This window comes from Triturus cristatus, chromosome 10 (genome assembly GCF_964204655.1).
Source record: "Triturus cristatus chromosome 10, aTriCri1.1, whole genome shotgun sequence".
Taxonomy (NCBI): Eukaryota; Metazoa; Chordata; class Amphibia; order Caudata; family Salamandridae; genus Triturus; species Triturus cristatus.
This window is the reverse complement of record NC_140593.1, coordinates 624,087,189-624,105,361: the sequence shown is the minus strand read 5'-3', so window position 1 is coordinate 624,105,361 and position 18,173 is coordinate 624,087,189. Positions and strand designations below refer to the sequence as shown.

Genomic DNA, 18,173 nt, shown 5'->3' with positions numbered 1-18,173 from the left:
CATGAGTAACTGAGAGACTGATCTGCAGTCTAAGTTCTGAGGATATCTCTCTGCAGCCTGCAGGGCAGCCTGGCTGTGTTCCATATTAACCTGTAGGATATGTGTAAACTGATAGACATCTGTCATACAGCTTGGCCTCATTAGTGCAACAAGGGGTAACACACGCGGAAATGAGTCAAACTAATCTTCTGCCAGCAGTGGCGTAGCTAGACCAACTGCCCCCCGGGGCGGACCCTAAGTTTGCCACTCAGTGCAGGTAAGAGAGGGGGGGGGGGGGGGGGTGGCAGCCGATGGAGGACTTGTTTGGCGGGGGATTGTTGGTAGTCGACAGACACGACTTACTCACCTCCGCCGCCCCCAAAAACAGTGGTGCCCAGGGCGGACCACTCCTCCCCACCCCTTCCCCCTAGCTACACCACTGTCTGCCACTTAGCTTGTATAGGCTCCAAACCCTCTCTTTTCCTTTCTGCATCTTCTTCAGCTTACCAGCTGCCCTTCTGTAGCTACTCTCTGTGTGACTGCATGTCTAACAAATTGAGAGTATAGTGAAGTAAACGTTACATGTGTTATAACGTATATCACACCCAAACGTCTCTTAGTATACTTCTCCACATTACGTAACTTTCAACAGGCACAGAAGACAAACATTCCTATTTTGGGAGAAAAAATAAATCCTTAAAAAAGTAATATAACCAAATAACAGATAATGTATATCTCTCTGTAAGAACTATGTAACCTGAGTCACAGCTCTGCTCTCTTGTGTGCAAGCCAGAAATATGTATTTAAACAGATGGATACTTTAATGGTTTGTGGACTAAGTCTGTGAGATTTGGGTATTGTGAGGGATAGCTCTGCTGTTTAGGTCGACCAGCTCTCCATGGTTCAGAGAAAAGCTTCTAACTGTGGGTCGAAACTACTTTTTTCATAACAAGCATCCCTCAATGTTTATTCCAAATGTTAAATGATAGGCTGCTGTCTATGGTGTATGCTGGCACAAACTGTAAAATCAATCACATGGATATAATCTTATAACATCTCTGTAACATCATGGATACATTTGCTGCATGTAGTCGGAGTCATTAAGTTTCTGCACAATATGTTATAGTATTTGCATTTGTATAGCGCCTACCACCATTGTTATGGAATTGTAGTGCTATCAGTATGCAGCAGCCCCTTTAGTAGATCTGGGAAGGGCATCGATCAGACCAGAAGACTATTTTCTATAGTGTTGTTTCCGGTCCAGGGAGGACTTGGCTTGGCAGTTCGGTCTGGACTGTTCCTATGAGGCACAGGGTCAAGACTGATTTGCATGTGGCTGGGTCTAAACTGGGGTGGCATGGTGAAAGAACAATGGATTTAACCCAGATCTCTTGATTGGGGGTGAATGTATGATTTATTCAGCATTCCGTCCATCATTTGTTTGAGTAGAACTTTTCACCCTAAGTGGGATGGGTATGGCCAGACGTGGGTCCCTTGCTCACTGTGCCACTGGATTCAAGCTAGCCTGGCTGATGAAGGGTAATACCCAGAAACTGTTCCCAGGATGCTTGTTTCCGGTCCAGGGAGGACTTGGCTGGGCAGTTTGGTTTGGACAGTTCCCATGAGGCACAGGGTCAAGACTGATTTGCATATGGCTGTGTCTAAACTGGGGTGGCATGGTGAGCAAAAGAACAATGGATTTAACCCAGATCTCTTGACTGGGGGTGAATGTATGATTTATTCAACATTCTGTCCATCATTTGTTTACGTGGAACTTTTCACCCTAAGTGGGAATGGTATTCCCAGACGTGGGTCCCTTGCTCACTGTGCCACTGGATTCAAGCTAGCCTGGCTGATGAAGGGTAATACCAAGAAACCGGTCCCAGGATGCTTGTTTCCGGTCCAGGGAGGACTTGGCTCGGCAGTTTGGTCTGTACTGTTCCCATGAGGCACAGGGTCAAGACTGATTTGCATATGGCTGGGTCTAAACTTAGGTGGCATGGTAAGAAAAAGAACGATGGATTTAATCCAGATCTCTTGACTGGGGGTGAATGTATGATTTATTCAGCATTCCGTCCATCATTTGTTTGCGTAGAATACGGAGCCCCAAAGCTATAAGAAAGGCTTGGGTGGTATGTATTAGTCATATTTTTAATGTGTATTGAATTAATAATTAACTTTTGTTGTGGCCATCTGTAAGGTGGCCAGGCATCGCCACTTTGTGGCAGACTGTCACAAGCGCTGGTGTTGAAAATTAAATGCCGGTACTGAGCACCCAAAACCACCGGCTCAAATTAAGTACTGTGCACGTGCGAGTGTGGGAGTACGTTCTAATATGCGCTATTGGGATATGACTACTTATATACGAGATTGGAAAGTTTGTGTGTGATGTTATAACTCACTATTGGAAAGTTTGTGTGTGATGTTATAACTCACTATAGAGTACTGTTTGATGTCCTATGAAATTCCATATATGGGTTAACAAAGTTATGCTGGATGTGTATGATAAAGGTTGTCTGTAGCATACTAATTGCAGGTTGTATGTTGGTTTTGGACAATGAAAGGGGTAAAGGTAAAAATAGTTATACTCCAAATCGAGATTGACTTGTATACATTAGTGTGGTGTTGGGCGGTGCTTGCTGAGGATGAGTAATTAGCCTTGATTGTTCTGTGGAAGAAATGCACATGGAAAAGTAATACTATCTTCAAAGTCACACATATACAAATCCTACAGCAGTCATATGGTTAGGCTCAAGGCATTGATTAATACTGAAAAAGTGAATATTACTGTATTGGCTGCCGTATTTTTAACCATGATGTATTCATTGTATGTAAACTTGCCATGTGGGACAAACCTACAGATATATATATGTAATCAGCAATGGGATGGTGCGTTTATCTTTTAGTATGACACTGAAGAACTTTCCAATCTGGGCATCATTTTGTGTTCATTTTGGATATGCACATATGTGGGTGTGTGTGTGTGGGCAGAGGGCCTGTTTGTGTGTAGGGTTTAGAGGGGGTGTCTATGTGTATGGGGCTGATGGTGTGTGTGGTGTGGATAGAGGGTGTGGTGACACAATTTGGGTCTGCCAGAGAATTCAAATGAAAGATAGTTTCTTAGAGGGAATTTTAGGCAACAGAAAGTTCAATTGGGATTAAAGGCATTGCCTTTATCCTGTGTGACAGCAGCTGCCTTTCCCTGATTGGTACATTATACAACTGTGAGGCCCACAAGTCATGAAGTGAGTTAGGGTCAGAGCTGGAGTTAATGTCCCATTAATTACCGGTATTCTAGTATTACCCTGGTTAAGGGCCTCCTTGTCCCAGTCATGCCCCCCCCCCCCCCCTTTTGTTGTGTCTGGTCTTGTTACTAGCAGGCATGGCAAGGAGGCTGGTGGGAGAGCCCTTTGATCTATTGAAATTTAAAAAAAATACTAGTGTGTTAGAGTGCCTGTAGGGAGGCGGGACCACCTCATATTGTAATGACTGGGACGGGGAGGACCTATGAGGGGATAATGGTGCATTTCACAAGGCGCTCTGGCTTCTGGGAGGGAAGAGGTGTCAGGGTGCGAAGAGGTGTGCTTGTCATGACACTGAAGGCACTCGCCACTCATAAGGTTGCCTCGCCAAGACCACCAGAGTGTAGGGCCTCTCTGCCACGCAGTTCTTGAAGTGGACTCCCCATAGAGATGCCCTGAGTCCTTGTGCTTTTGGATTTCAGTCTCTTGGGCCGCGAGGGGAAATGATGTTATCATGTTAGGTAAGAGAGCGAGGGCAGAGCGGGGCATTGCACTGCTGGGTGTGTAAAGGGAAGGAAGGACACGCACTCCTGGCTGTTTGATGCTAATATTTAATATCTGAAAATAGATCTGCAGTCTGCTGTGGCAGTCAATAAATTCTGTGAAACACGGGGGGAGTTGAGGTTTTAGAAAAACAAATAAAAGTTGATGAAAAGCGCTCGTGCTCTGTATCCTTGGTGATAGTGTCTGCTGAATAATGCCGAGCCTGTGCACCTGTTCAATCCCGCCAGGCCTGGCTCACACAGACCTTTTGTTTTCATGCGGTAATGAGACCCTCAGTCCAGCTCCGGCTCTTACACCCTGGAGGGACATTACAACTTCCTGTAAAAAGCTAAGGTTTAGATAAAAAAGGGAAGGGGTCATTTCTTTGTCCGGCGCGAGGAGCGCTCACTTGATGCTGTGCCGCCATTTTGTCGAGGGGGGACCCCAATCTCACCGAGGTTGATAAACAGCTCTCATTCACCTGGGAGCAGAGCAGGTTCACCGCTCTTGCAGCGCAGACCTCAGTACCTCTGCAGAGCATGTCTTGCTGTGCCCAGGTCAGAGGTCAGACGCCACTGCTCACTCTTCAAGTACATGCTCTCTTGTCAAGTGCCTCGTCTGGGAAAGAGTGCCCTGGAGGGTGGGTCTCGTGTTCCCCTGGGATGTTACATGAACACGCACAAAAGAGGACTAATTGGTTAAAAGATACCGTCTACCGCTCTTGACTGCCCCACCCCGAGGCACGCATCTTAGGCAGAGCCTATTAGAAGGGCAGGCCTCTTCCATCACTGCAGCGGGAGGGGCTATCTTTATCAAGAACAACCACAAGTTCGGATCGGGGTGGGCAGGGGGTAGCTAGTGTCGCCCTCACCTCTGACCTACTGGGACAGGACTCCCACTCGTCTACCCCCTCTAATTCCCCAGTGTTTTACATGTTGCTAGGGTCAGTGTTTAATTTGTAAAAGACTCAGTGCAAAGGCCCAAAGTTTTTCCAAGAAACACACAGCCAGCGCTTCTGAATGTTGGCGTGCCAAAAACCACGGCTTCAACATTTTGATTCCAACTCAGGCCTTTTAATCCATCACTTTACACCCCCTGTCCCTTTATCTCACTGTTGCAGGTCCCTGTTTTCTCCCTTTATCTCGGTTTCTCTGTCTGCTGCTTCCTCCTGCTCCCCGTCTGTGTTTTTCTCTCTCTTGCTCAAAGTCTGATGAGGGTAATTAAGTGCCGTCTCCAAACATGAGTGCAGATGACGGTCCTCGCCTCAACCCCCCATTTAAATTATGCACTGGTAATCTCTAACGCTTCCCGTAGATTGGGGGCTGAATAAGCATAAAACCGAAACTGCACCCCGCTCGAGATTTGATCTATCCAGAGGATGTCCAAGGATTGGATAGAAATGAATTTAATCTTTCGTTTGCCCCCCCCCGCCCCCATCTCATTCATTCCTCAGAGGTGACCATGCCCAAAAGACCCTTTGCTGATGGCCAACAGACACTCCCTTCAGCATCTCAGTAGACAATTAAGGTTCTCTCCAGCACAGCAACCCTATGCCAACGTCTGAATGTTTGGCACTGACCATTCCTAAGAGGCCCGAGACGGAATGGGGAGGTGGAATGTTCCTTACTTTAATGCTATGCACTGATTCAGAATAGACATGAAATATGAGTGCAGTCCCACATTTATTTTTACAGTGCAAAAGTCAAACTCCACAGTAATCTCTTGGTCCAGCCTGACTAATGGCCTGATTATTTAATGAAAAACCTAATTACTTCTGAGGCCATCTTCCACATCCACTCTTCCATTCAGCTTAAAGAGGCATTACCTCAAGGTGTAAGGAAGGGGACGCGGTAGTGGCCTCAGAAGGTAATGTGAGACATCACTGCTTACTGCCTCACATACTCCACGTTTGCTAGAATCACTTCATGGATGAAAACAACAGACCAGGCTCAAAAGCCCAAGCCCTTCGATTCCTTTTCACTGTATTGGTTTAACCCCTTGTGTTGTGGTTCTGATTTAAGGCCTTTCTTCATAACTTCTGTACATGCCATAATCCAAATATGCCGCGCCATTGAGAGAAATATGATGGTTATTATTATTTACATTGCTGAAGGAGCAGAGGGGTCCCATGACAACTATTGTGAATGATCAACAATGATAATTAATAGTATACTGTAGTCTCCCCAGCTGCATCTATACATTGTATAGCTAAAGATGTCTTAAATCTGCAGAGGTAGAAACTAATGAAAAGACTTGGCCAAGAAAGAAAAGCACTGAGATGGAGACATTGTCGGACTTCTTGTGCAGGTGCCACTGGAATTATTTAATTCTGCGGCCACAGTGTTTTAAGCATGAGAATGTATCCCAATTGCCGCATATAATCCATTACCTGCTGCAAAAGGTGCTGATCTTTAACAAACAAATTGTGTTGCAGCACAGTGTAATGCCCTACACAAAAGTTGACTGGTCACCTTTGGGTTGCTTAGTGTTGTATTTGGCTGCTAAACTGCCCAGACAATGGTAACATGTTTAACAAACATTGGTGAGGCCAATAGGTCTCACCCACGAAATAGATATTGGTTTGTTGATATATTTCAGTCATTTGTACAGCAGCGCAGATGCTGTGCAGGATGGCTGAAAGTTTTTTTTAAAGTGCAATGACATAGCCAGCGCTGGCCGCATCATAGCTTTTTTTTGTTTGGCAGTACGGGCGGTGGTGAGTAAAAGCAACAATGTGGGAAGGGATGGAATAAGCAACACAGCAGTAGGGGCATGAGATGGGGCAAACAACGGTGCAGGAAGTAGGTGGAAGAGGCAGGCTAGGCAGCAACACAGGAAGGAGTATGATGGACGGGGCAAGCAACAACGAAGGGGCAAGCAACAGTGCAGAAGGGGGCATGTGGAATGAGGCAAGCAACAATGACGGGGCAAGCAACAAAGCGGGAGAGATGTAGGTTGGACGGGACAAGCAGCAAGGTGGTGAGGCAGGCGGAACTAGGCAAGCAATAATATATGATGGACAGTGCAAGCAATGATGGGGTGAACAATGACGACAGGGCAAGCAACAACACAGAAGGGGGCGAGTGCAAGCAACAAGGCAGAAAGGTTCAAGCACAACCTGAAGCAGGAGTGTATTGGGGAGATGGCCTGCAAACACATGTACTCTAAGGGATGCGGTAACTAAAAGAAAAAAGTAGCTCTTAAAGTTCGAGTAGTGGAAGGCCATAGAGCATGGAAGCAGTACTTGGGCCATGCTCCAGGGGAGCCTCAAACACACAAAGAGGAAGAGAAGCAGACAAGTGCCAGCCAAAGAGTAGCAATGAACTGAAAGTGCTGATGAAGCCATCTCATGTTAAGCAATAATACAGCTCTAAGCCCTCTGTAAATAAACAACCTGTCTTGCAAGCAACATCGCATGCACTGTCTCAGGCAATACCTAAAAATTACAAAATAAAGTATTGTATCACAAAAATTGCTGCTTTACGCCTCATAATTTTCTTTTTCTTGATGCATAACTTAGTCAACATTCCAGCATAATTTCAATGATTCGGGTCACACAATTCTAGTGGCTCTGGTTATGGGACATTCCATTAACATCAAAGGCGGTCATTCTATATCTGGGCTGGTGCATGACACAGGGCAGAGTTAGAATTTGGTCTCTAGCTATAAACCACCACCATTAACAAAGAAAAACACAAATACACGAAACTCAAAAACTGATAGGACATTAAAGTAACAATACTTTGCTTTTCCCATCTTCCTGTTTAGTCATCAAGTGAACAGTTAAAGCAGTTCAGCAGCGATGGTGGTAAGCGTGAGGCAGGACAGTAAGGAATAAATAAACAGTCAGAGACGGTGCCAGAAGAAGAAGAGCAATACATGGAGACACTGGATGAAATAATTACAGCAACGTGCTTTTAGCACTTTCTAAACGCTGCAAAGGGTTCTCCCAAATGCAGATACGGCTAGCGTACCTGAGCAGGCGGCAGAACGGCCATGGGAGATCGAGAACGCGTAGAAGAGGGCAGAGAAAGACATTAGGGGAGGAGAAGAAATGCACTGATGGACAGAGGAAAGAGGCTTCCAGAAACGGCAGGGTGAGATGCTCGCCATAGAATCGTTCTCATCTCGGTAAAAGATGAGAGATCCCAGCTCAAACCTTCCCTGCAGCACGCACCGTCTTCTCGCTGCGCTCTGGTCAGCTTCCCCGCCTGTGGTTAACTGTGCCCTTCCGCCATGCTCCTCTGGTGATCTGCCTCCCCCCCTTCTCTTCACCTGTGATCCATTCTGCTCTCTCCTCCACCACCCCGGGGCATCACCAGGCGGAAGTCTCGAACAGCGCCCGAATCACCTGTCCTGGATCAGACCGCAGGACTGGGAGAGAGTCAGAAACTGGGCGAGGAGAGAGTGCTCGGAGCATGCCTGCACTCCAGTGACTGTTGTACTTTTACAATCTGGTTGCCTGGCAATGGGCTGAGGGCAGCTCCAGATCAGTGAGAAGCAGTAGGGCAGAATGTTAATCAATGGAGCGCTCATTTCTCCCCCGTCATGCTCCGCCCCCGACCCCACTCCCCCCGCCTGCTGTCACCTTTTATCTCTTGTCTCACTGCATGAGCAAATATTGCTTTCACTCTGACCCCGGCTCTTTGGCGTTTTTTTTTTATATTTGTTCAGTTTCTTTGTTAGCCCGTTCTCACCCCAAGTTCTGAGCTTCTCTCGCATCACATCTTGTCCTGGGTAGACATTGCTGGAAATGAAAGAAAACTCTGGTGCTAAGGAGCAGTACGAGAAATGGCTACTAAACAAGCATTAGCATAGTAAACATATCGGGGGTGGGTTCCTGCATTTTGTCTCTGCCAATGCTTGTTTTGTTGTTGTTATTGCAGAAATGTATTATTTGGAAAGCTGTTGGGCTCTTATCAAAAGACAATGTCTAAAATAAAATAAAAAAGGTGAGTTTCAAAAAAGCCCACATTGCCATTGTAGTCACTGGCAGTGACGCAATCAATCAATCAGCATTTGTATTGCACAAGCACTGTTACCCCAAGGAGCATCAGGGCGCTGTGTTTTCATCGAAAAGCCAGGCCCTGAGCTTTTTTCTGAGGTCCGCCAGGGCGGGTGCTGAACAGAGGTGGAGTGACAGGGCATTCCAGGTCTTGGCAGCAATGTAGGAGAAGGAGCGGCCCTCGCTGTGCCTGCAAAGGATGGAGTGGGTGTGAGGGTGAGAGAGGTGGATTGCAGGCAGTGGTCGAAGTGGGGAAAAAAAAGTAGGGGAACTGTGGGCGGAGAATCAGAGGGCGGGATTAACCTGAGGATTGGATCAATGGGCGGAGTTAGAGGTGTGGCCAGGATTGGCAAAACATCCCAATCTTTTAGTATTTGTTTGGCATTTCACTGACCAGTTACAGCTTATTATGTTATGTAATGCAACCAATGGATACACATGATTATTTAACGATTAATATGAGTTATTGACATTAAAATAAATTCACAAAGTGGGATATGTTTCTAATCACAGAATGTCCCAAATATGCTTAAAAGTGGAAGCACAAGCCATTTGTTTCCGAGCCATGGATTTTCTGTCGTCAGCAATATACACAGAGACAATCAATTTTACGTCTGTAAATCACTGTATGGGAAATGTTACATAAGACAAAGGACTACAAGGTGTAGGAGTCACATGACAACCATATTAGTAGGCAGTATAGTTTAATAGTAATTGATCTGGAGAAACACAAACTCAGAATTTAAAACTTAATACCATGTTTGGGGGTTCACTTTAATAATCATTATTGATTTCTATCCAAATGAACACTTTTTGCAACATTAGGATAATCAAAGGCTTAGGGGAAAAACCCATTGAGCTCTAGGTTATACCTTGCAGTTTGCATGCAGCTCTAAGATGAAAGTTAATAGCTCACTGTTCTTTGTTAGGATTTTAACTAATAAACTGCAAGTAGCAAAAGGATCTCACTGACAAAAGCAATAACCCACTGACCTATTTACAATATGTGCACTTTGTGATGGGCATGGTACATGTTCTTAGCAGCAGGCATATTAACCCTATAGTTCCATGAGTCAAACCTTCCACTAGACAAAACTCCGATCTCGCTCTAGGAAGACGTTTATTCACCGGAGTTATCATGACATTTTTATTATTGCCGAAAATTGCTGTAGGCCAGGAAGGAGGCAGCAAGTGCTTTTAAACCCATAATATACAACGCCCCCACTCAAAGTCAGCACCTGTTGCGGTCACACCGGTCGCACTGCCCTAGAGCCAGCTCTTCTCAGGGGTCCTGTGACCTCAGTGACTCTGTTGCTCTAGGGTGTGCTACTTCATAGGCCTGCCTGCAAGACTGGAGGTGAACTTCAGCATAGATTGTGGTGGGCAAGCCTTCAAGGTGAACCCACACTTGCCACTGCTAGGGTCCACCTGCTGGTGTTAAGACACCAGGGCTTTTCCGGATTTGCGGGGCCTTCTAAGGTCTAGCATGGGAATGTGCTCCCTCAGGAGAATGGTCTGGGGGACTGGTCATGAAGGCTGAACCTGGTTCCCCAGGTCTAAATTCGGCAGCTCTGCCCCCAGTGCTACATCCGCTCCCTCACTGAACACCATACTGCCCCACTGAGAGAAATTTACACAGCCTTCAACTACAATCCAATTTGACCTGCAATAAACAACTAGATGCAACTCAAATCAAATTACGCACTAGGCAAGAGCAATATGCTCCCTAAAGGAAAAAGTAACATCATCCTGTAAAAAGCAAACACTCATAGGGAATGAAAGATTAAATAAAGCATGTGAAATGTAAGCAGAAACAACATGGTGAACTTAACGCTTTTACACTCACTCTTCAGAAATCAGTGAGTGCTTCTGCCTGAAAACTACAGGGCCCAGAAAGGACCCCTTTCAATGTACACTGCTTATATGCTTACAAAACGTAAGCAGTATGGTTTAAAAAGACCACATTTGTGAACACCAAGCCACCCTACACATTTTGTTTTCCAATCCACCCATCAACCAGGTATCGCAGTACCTCCAGGTTTGGCGCACTTCCCCACCGGGGAAAACAGCGCTTCACTGGCAAACTCAGTAAAGTGACACTAATGTTTTTGGGGTTTGAATAAAACCGATCTGGCCACTTTAAGAACACTCCGTCTTGCTTTATTTAGTTATTGATTTATCATATTTTGAACCTTTTATTTCCGTGGCTGCACTTTGGAATAGGAAAATGGCAAAAACAGCATTTCCAGCAAAAGTGGTTTCCTTTCTTGCATCAATTTCACAGGGTAACAAATGAACGACAGGAAGAAAGAGAGGGTGAGAACCATTTCTTGAGTCACGGTTTTCGGAAAGTGAGGAGGAGCTAGACAGAGAGAGGGAATAAGAGTAAGAAAGAGAGGGGGGGGGCAGCTGCCAGTGTTAGAACAGAAGCGGACACCTTCCTTGTCTTGTCTGGGCAGGAAGCAAGAGAGGAGACCTTTTCCTTCTCTGCTCACCACCCGTCCCCGAACAGCCACAAATGCCGAGCCTTCTCTGCAGACCGTCGATGTTTCTTATGTCCAGGGACGCATGTTCAAAATAAAAAAGTAGGGGAACGGAATCTATAGAATTAAAATAGTAGGGGCACGCCGTGCCCTGCCGTTCCCGCCCACTTCGACCACTGATTGCAGGTGTCTTGCAGGTAGGTGGAAGTTCAGTTGATGGTTGATGTATGATGGTCCTTGTTTGTATAGGGCCTTGTATGTGTGTGTGAGGAACATGAACTGGCATCTCTTCTGGATGGGTAGCCAGTGGAGGCGTTTCAGGTGAGGGCTATGTAAGTTTATCTGGGGAGGTCCAGAATGAGTCTGGCCGCCGTGTTCTGTATGGTCTAGAGTCTTATGAGAATCTGGGTGGAGCTTCCGGCATAGAGAGGGTTGCCATAATCAAGGCACTGGTGACGAGGGACTGCCTGACTGTCTTTCTGGTGTTGATTGGGAATCCTCTGAAGATTCCGCAGAGCATGCACAGGACGTGGAAGCAAGAGGAGGCGACCGCGTTGATTTGTCACTTCATTGTTAGTTGACTGTTGAGGATGATGCAGAGGCTGCGTGCATGGGCTGTGGCCGTGGGTGTTGGTCTGAATTATGCAGGCTAAAAGCTGTGGTCTCATGCAAATGTGTTCATCCCGAAGATCAGTACTTCTGTTTTGTTGGAGTTTGAGGCAGCTGTCATCCATTAGGCTAAGTCGGTCATGGTGTTGCAGAAGTTAGTTTTGGCATTAGAGAGCTCCTTGGTGAACGAGGATGAGTTGAGTGGTGTCAGCATCTTAGATTATGTTGAGTCCATGGGATATGACAACGTCTGCAAGAGGGGTCATGTAGATGTTGAACAGGGTGGAGCTGAGGGATGATTCTTGGGGTACGCTGCCTTGGGTGCGGAGGTGAAGGGAGGCAGTTGAAAGCTCTGTGTGTGTCCTGAGAAGAAGGAGGCGATCCACTTGAGGGCATTTTGCTGTAAGCCGATGTTGTCGAGTCGATCACTGAGAGTCTGGTGGGTGAGGAGGATCAGGGCCACAGTTTCTCTGAGGCTGAGGAGGGTTCGGACGTCGTCTGTGGCAGCAATCAGCATGTTCTCTGTGATGTGGTTGGCACAGAATGCTGATTGTGAGGCATCAAGTAGGTGGTTGAGTTCTAGGTATTTGGTGAATTGTTGATTGATGGCTTTCTCAAGTACTTTGACTGGGTAGGGGAGCAGGGAGACAGGTCGGTAATTTTTTAGGTAATTGGGGTCGGTAGAGGGCCTCTTCAGGAGTAATCTGACCTCTACGAGTTTCCATCCATCTGGGAAGGTTGCTGTGGAGATGTTGAGAATTCTGGTGAGTTCCGTGTTGATTGGTTTGACTTCAAGGGTGACGAGATAGTGATGGAAGGGGTGGTGGGTGTCCCAGAGTGAATGGATGATATGATGGTTGTGCTGGTCTGAGTGGTGAGTGGAAACCAGGTGGTTCACATTCGGCTGGTGTTCGCTGGTTGATTGCAGTTGTTGTGGTTGAGGGTGGTCGGTTGGGGGTCAAAGTTGCTGTAGATGGTGGATTGCTGTGGAAGTAGTCGGAGAGGGTGTAGCAGAGTTCTTGGGAGGGGTGGATAGTGTTTTTTGTGACTGCCGGGTTCGAGAATTCCTTGACAATTTTGAAGAGTTCCTTCATGTGGTTCACCGCAGTGTTGATGCAGTGAGGTAGCTCCCTTGATGCATCGGTAGAAGTTGCTGAGGGCTGCTTTGTGGGTGTCTCTATCGGAGGGGTCCTTGGTGATGCACCATCTCTTCTCTAGTCAGTGGCAGTTGCGCTTAGTGGTTCTGAGCTCTGAGGTGTATCAGCCAGCTGGTTTTGTGGTTTGTTGGTTTTTGCAGGTTTCCGCAGGGCGAGCTTGTCGGTGCATTTGTTGATTCAGGCAAAAAAGTTTTGGATGGCCTGGTCAAGATCTGCTGAGGTTTCAGGTTGTGTGGAGCTGAGGGCCTGAGTCCAATGTGTCTTGGTGACCTTGCCCCAGTGCAGTGGGTGAATCTGTGGTGCTTGGCAGAGGTCCTCTGGGAATCAGAAATGGTAAAGTGAAAAATGACGTGGTTGGTCCAGGTGAGTTCTGTGGCGTGGGTTAATTTGATTCTGTCGCTGAAGGTAAAGATGGTATCAAGTGTGTGTCTGGCTTTGTGCATGAGTTCAGTGATTAGTTGGGTAAGGCCAATGTTGTTGAGGTTCTCCATTAGGGAGGTAGAGTTGGTGTGGTTTGGATCGTCAATGTGGAATTTGAGATCGCCGAGCAGGATGTAGTGGTCTGAGTCAATGGCAAAAGGGGAGATAAGGTTGGAGATGGTATCACAGAAGACTGGTTGGTGTCCAGAGAGTCTGTAAGCGAGGGTGCCTCTTACTATGGTCTTATCGTTGCTTTGTAGTCGGATGTTGAGATGTTCCACGAAGGGCATTTGATCATCGTTGGTGGCAGTGCGATGGGTGGTTTCCTTGAAAATTATGGAGATGCACCCACCACGTTTGTTGGTGCAGTCTCAGGATATCATCTTGTAGCTGTTGGGGGTGGCAATGGAGATCTCGGGGTTTAAGGAGGGGTTGAGCCAGCTTTCAGTGATGAATGCAACATCAGGGTCGAGGGTGGTGATGGTGTCCCAGATTTTCATGGCTTGTTTGCAGAGGGAGTGGACATTGAGCAGGATATACCGGAGAGGTTACTAGTTGTTCCTAGTCCTACGGGCGAAAGCAGCGTAGGGTCTAGAGCCTACAGGTGGTCTGGTGTAGCATGAGAAGCGGCAGTGGTGGCAGGTGAAAGGTCCTTTGGTTGATCACGGAGAGGAAGTGAAGCAGCTGTTGTTGTGGTGTTCTGGGTCCATAGACGAAAGCTCTTTGAAGGTGTAGCAGTGGATGGTGGGAGGACCAGGGTTCCTGGCACGGGACGCGGTCCAGGCTTGGACGGGTGCAGACGGGCTTGCCTTTGGTATGAGAGTGGCATGGCCACACATCAGCCTCCATAAGTAGGCCTGGGAGCTGGAAGGGGTTGTCAGTAAGGTGGGAGGGTGGCTAGTGGGAACGGCGATGAGGTGGGAAAAAAATGCAGCGAGAACCAGCTGGAGACAGCCAGGCTAGTGTTTAACTCCAAAGGAGAATGCCTATAATGGGATTGTAAGATTACGCCAGTGAGATAAAAATAAAAATCATAGTGTCTTAAACTGGTGGCAGCAGGGACTGGGATCACGATCCCAGTCTTGAGGGCTGTCAGGCAGTGGGGGTCCTCCGCTACAACTGGAAAGGCCCTATAAGTAAGTATATTATACATATAATTTAAGTAAAATCAAAAGGTCTTGGCTGATGCCATACCTAAAAATGACCACAGGGGACAGGCATCTAGAGATATCATGCTTTATTTTATTACAGGCCAGAACCTCTGCAAAGGTCGGGGCAGATTCAGTTGATTCCGCCTGATTTAGCTCGAGATTTGCTTTTCAGAGGTTCTAGTTTGTGTTTGGCATAGAGAAGATTTCTCTGTTGGCTATTTATCAGAATTTCAGTTTGTTTTCAGAAATAGATTTGTCCACAAAATCTGCTTCTTCCCCCAGCATAAGCTTTTCATTTCGAGTGTCATTGGGTTCCCAAGGATTTACATTGACCATCTGCAGCAGTACTGAACATCTCAATTATACATCAGTTCCACTTATGCCAACACGTCTAAATCCTGCCACCAAACTGTAGATCAAGCATCTAGAAGAAGTGAACTTAAACCTACCACAGCCACATACACAAATAAGCATTGACAAAAAAAGGTCTCGCCTTTTGGGGGCTCATCAGCCTTGCCAATGTCTTTTGGCGATGCTCTACAGTACTGGACTTTGTCCAGATGACATGCACCATCATCCCAAAAAAAAAAACTTAAAAAAGGAGCAATGGCGTGACTGCTACTGAGAGTCGATTCTTTCCACTGTTGTGAGCCTGTGTCAGGATGCATGCTTACGCAATTTATTTTCATATTTTATTTGCAGATTATGGGTGCCGCTTGGATTGATAAAGAAATAAATAAAGATTTTTTACCATGAAAAGGCAATTTTTAAAAAAATACATGAATGCAGGTTTGGGCGGTGTAACAGAGGAATGAATTCAGGACTCTGTAGGAGCCAAGGAGGAAAAATCATTGCACAAGGGAGTGTGCAATAAGGGGCAGGGGAGAGGCACAAATGCAGAGAACACACAGTGCATGGATCAGGAGATATACAAATATGCAGCATGAATCACATGAAAGTGACAACAACACAGGGAGTGGGAAGAAACATATGAGGAGGAAGAACAACACAGAGCGCATGGGGCGAGGAAAAAGTAGAAAATAGAGAAAAATTTACACAAGTCATGGGCATTTAGAGGGAACGCAAGAGGGAGTGAAGGAAAGAGCTGCAAAACACATGTAGTACTCAACCAAAACGAAAAAAAGTTACCTAAATGTGAGCAGTGGAAGGATAAAAGCCATACTGTCAGAAAGATGGCAAAGGGGCTATGTTCCAGAGGAGGCACAAACAAAAGATGACAAGTATTGGGCAAGAAAAAAGCCATTGAAAAAGAAGATAGCAAATGAGAGTGATAATAAAGCCAACCATTGGAAAATAATAGGTAAGCCCCTGTAAGTTATTGGTGTGCCCACAATAAGTCGTTTGGCAGGCTTGTCTTTTACGTGGTGTCAATTCCACAGTATTTGGCACAGATGCCCTAAAACATAATAGTCACATGAAGTCAAACAATGGACAAACGTATGCACCAATGGAATGAAGCAAACATCAGTGTCTTAGAAGTAAACGCACCCTGCTCAAAATCCCCCGCATAGCTAGATATCAGCATCTAGTCACCCACTATTTAATATAATCCATCACAAAACAATACATTAGTCTACTCCAACTTCTCTGCCCAGGATTATCCAGTATGACTCACTCCAAGCAATATTAAACACAACCAAATACAATATGAATAAACCACAAAGATTCGACCACAGAGGATGCCAAAATGTAAAGTGCAGACAGATTTCGATAATACTTGAAAGCCACAGAAACAATTTCAATCCATTTAACGTAGCATATGCTGGAATAATGGCAGGGGCAGTATGCTGACCTCGAGGGCAGGCTGCCACAGGCAGATGCAGCACAACAGAGCACAGAGGGCAGGAGGAAGGGGACAGCGGCACACTGTTAGAAATGGGGTCTCTAGTTGGCAGGGGTTTGCACCCTGTCCAAGTAGGGACCCACACTCTAGGCAAGGTAGGTGTAGCACACACTACGTTTATCTGTGCTCACCCTCTTGTAGCTTGCTTCAGAGCAGTCAGGCTTAACTAAAAAGGCAAAGGGCAAAGTATGTGTGCGCGCACACACACACACACCACACACACACACACACACACACACACACACACATATATAATGAAAACACCACAACAGTACTCCACACCAATTGAGAAAAATAGCTATTTATTTGAGTAAAACAAGACTAAAAAGACAAAAATACAACATACTCAAGCCAAAGTATAAAGGTTTCAAGATTAACCCCTTCCCTGCTCATGACGGAACCGTTCCGTCATGAGCCACGGTTGTCGTGTGCTCATGACGGAACGGTTCCGTCATGACAATCCTGCCGGCGGCCGCTCCGCCTGCGCGGCGCTGTTTCCCCGCCTGTGCGGGGCGACAACGCAAATGGGCGGAGTCATGACGGAACCGTTCCGTCATGAGCACAGCTCAACTGTGGCTCATGACGGAGCGGCTCCGTCATGAGCACAGGCCCGCCGCGCTGCCCCCCTGCCCCCCCCAGCGCTGCAGCGGAATGTCCGCAGCAGCGAAGGGGTTAAATGCAGTTATAGTGCTTAGAAACACAATAGCTCCGGTCAAGGATATCTTGGTATGCTTGACGGGGACGAATACACAAGTTCAGGCTGACTGCGATGGAGCGCGGGCCAACTACAGAGTTGCACAGACTCCACTACAGTACCTTGGAGTCATTGAGAATCAAAGCAGATGCAAGGCACCATCGAGGTGAGGTGTCTCTGAGCCAGTTGCATAGTCGGTTCCTTACTGCTATGCAGGTCATTGGCACGGTTGTGCTCGGGGACGGTGCGTTACACAAAGGAGTTGAGGTGTCACTAAAGCAAGTGAGGGGTCGGTTCCTGGAGGAGGTACAGAGTCATTGAGCTGCTGATGTCTGGGGACAAAGCGAGGTGCAGGGGCCGTGATGTGGCGGTTGTGGTGAGGTGTCACTTCTAATGGCGGTGCGGTGTTAATGAAGCATTGAGGGTCAAGCTGCGAGGTGTGAATTTCGCAGCATTGATATCACACCACAGAGCCACAGGTGCGGTGGCGGAGTTGGACGTTACAGATGTTGGTGACGTGGTACTCAAGGCTCATGCGGTGGTGGCTCTTTGGAGGTGCTGCAGAGCTTGCATTGTAAGTTGCGGTCATTGCGTTGAGCTGAGACCACAGCTTTGGTGCAGGCAGAGGGGCCGGTACTGAAGTGGCGCTCGAAGTAGATGTGCTGATTTTCTTCTTTTTAGCACAGAAACTCACTTCCAAGGGCCCAGGAACTGGATTTGGCACCACTTGGGTAGGGCTGTCAGCAGAGGAGCCCAGGTACTACAGGTGAAGTCTTCGATGGCCCTGAGACTTCCAACAGGAGGCAAGCTCAACTCAAGCTCTTGGAGAAACTTTAGAAAGCAGGATGCAGAGAGCAAAGTCTAGCCCTCCCACTCCCAGGACATACGCAGCAGGTCAACACAGCAAAGTAAGCAGTGAAGTGGCAGTCCCTCCTGGCAGCACAACAGCTCTTATTCCTGGCATAATATCCTAAGTCCAGAGGTGTTCTGAGTATATGGTTTCAGAGTTCCAGTACTTTTACCCAT

At 46.8% G+C, this 18,173-nt stretch overlaps 1 protein-coding gene across 6 annotated transcripts in view; it reads right to left on the bottom strand.

Moving 5' to 3' along the window:
• LOC146789809 (ankyrin repeat and fibronectin type-III domain-containing protein 1-like) overlaps window positions 1-18,173 on the bottom strand; it is a 2,714,698-nt gene that overhangs the window by 804,732 nt on the left and 1,891,793 nt on the right. For 2 of the 6 annotated variants that reach the window (XM_085632162.1, XM_085632160.1), the window contains exon 1: window positions 7,942-8,158. The exons of 2 other annotated variants lie outside the window; for them this stretch is intronic. The gene's annotated coding sequence lies outside the window, so the exon portion shown is untranslated. Of the gene's footprint in view, window positions 1-7,941; window positions 8,159-18,173 lie in introns of those variants that run through there. 2 more of the 6 variants (XM_085632161.1, XM_085632163.1) reach the window with 2 other exon arrangements.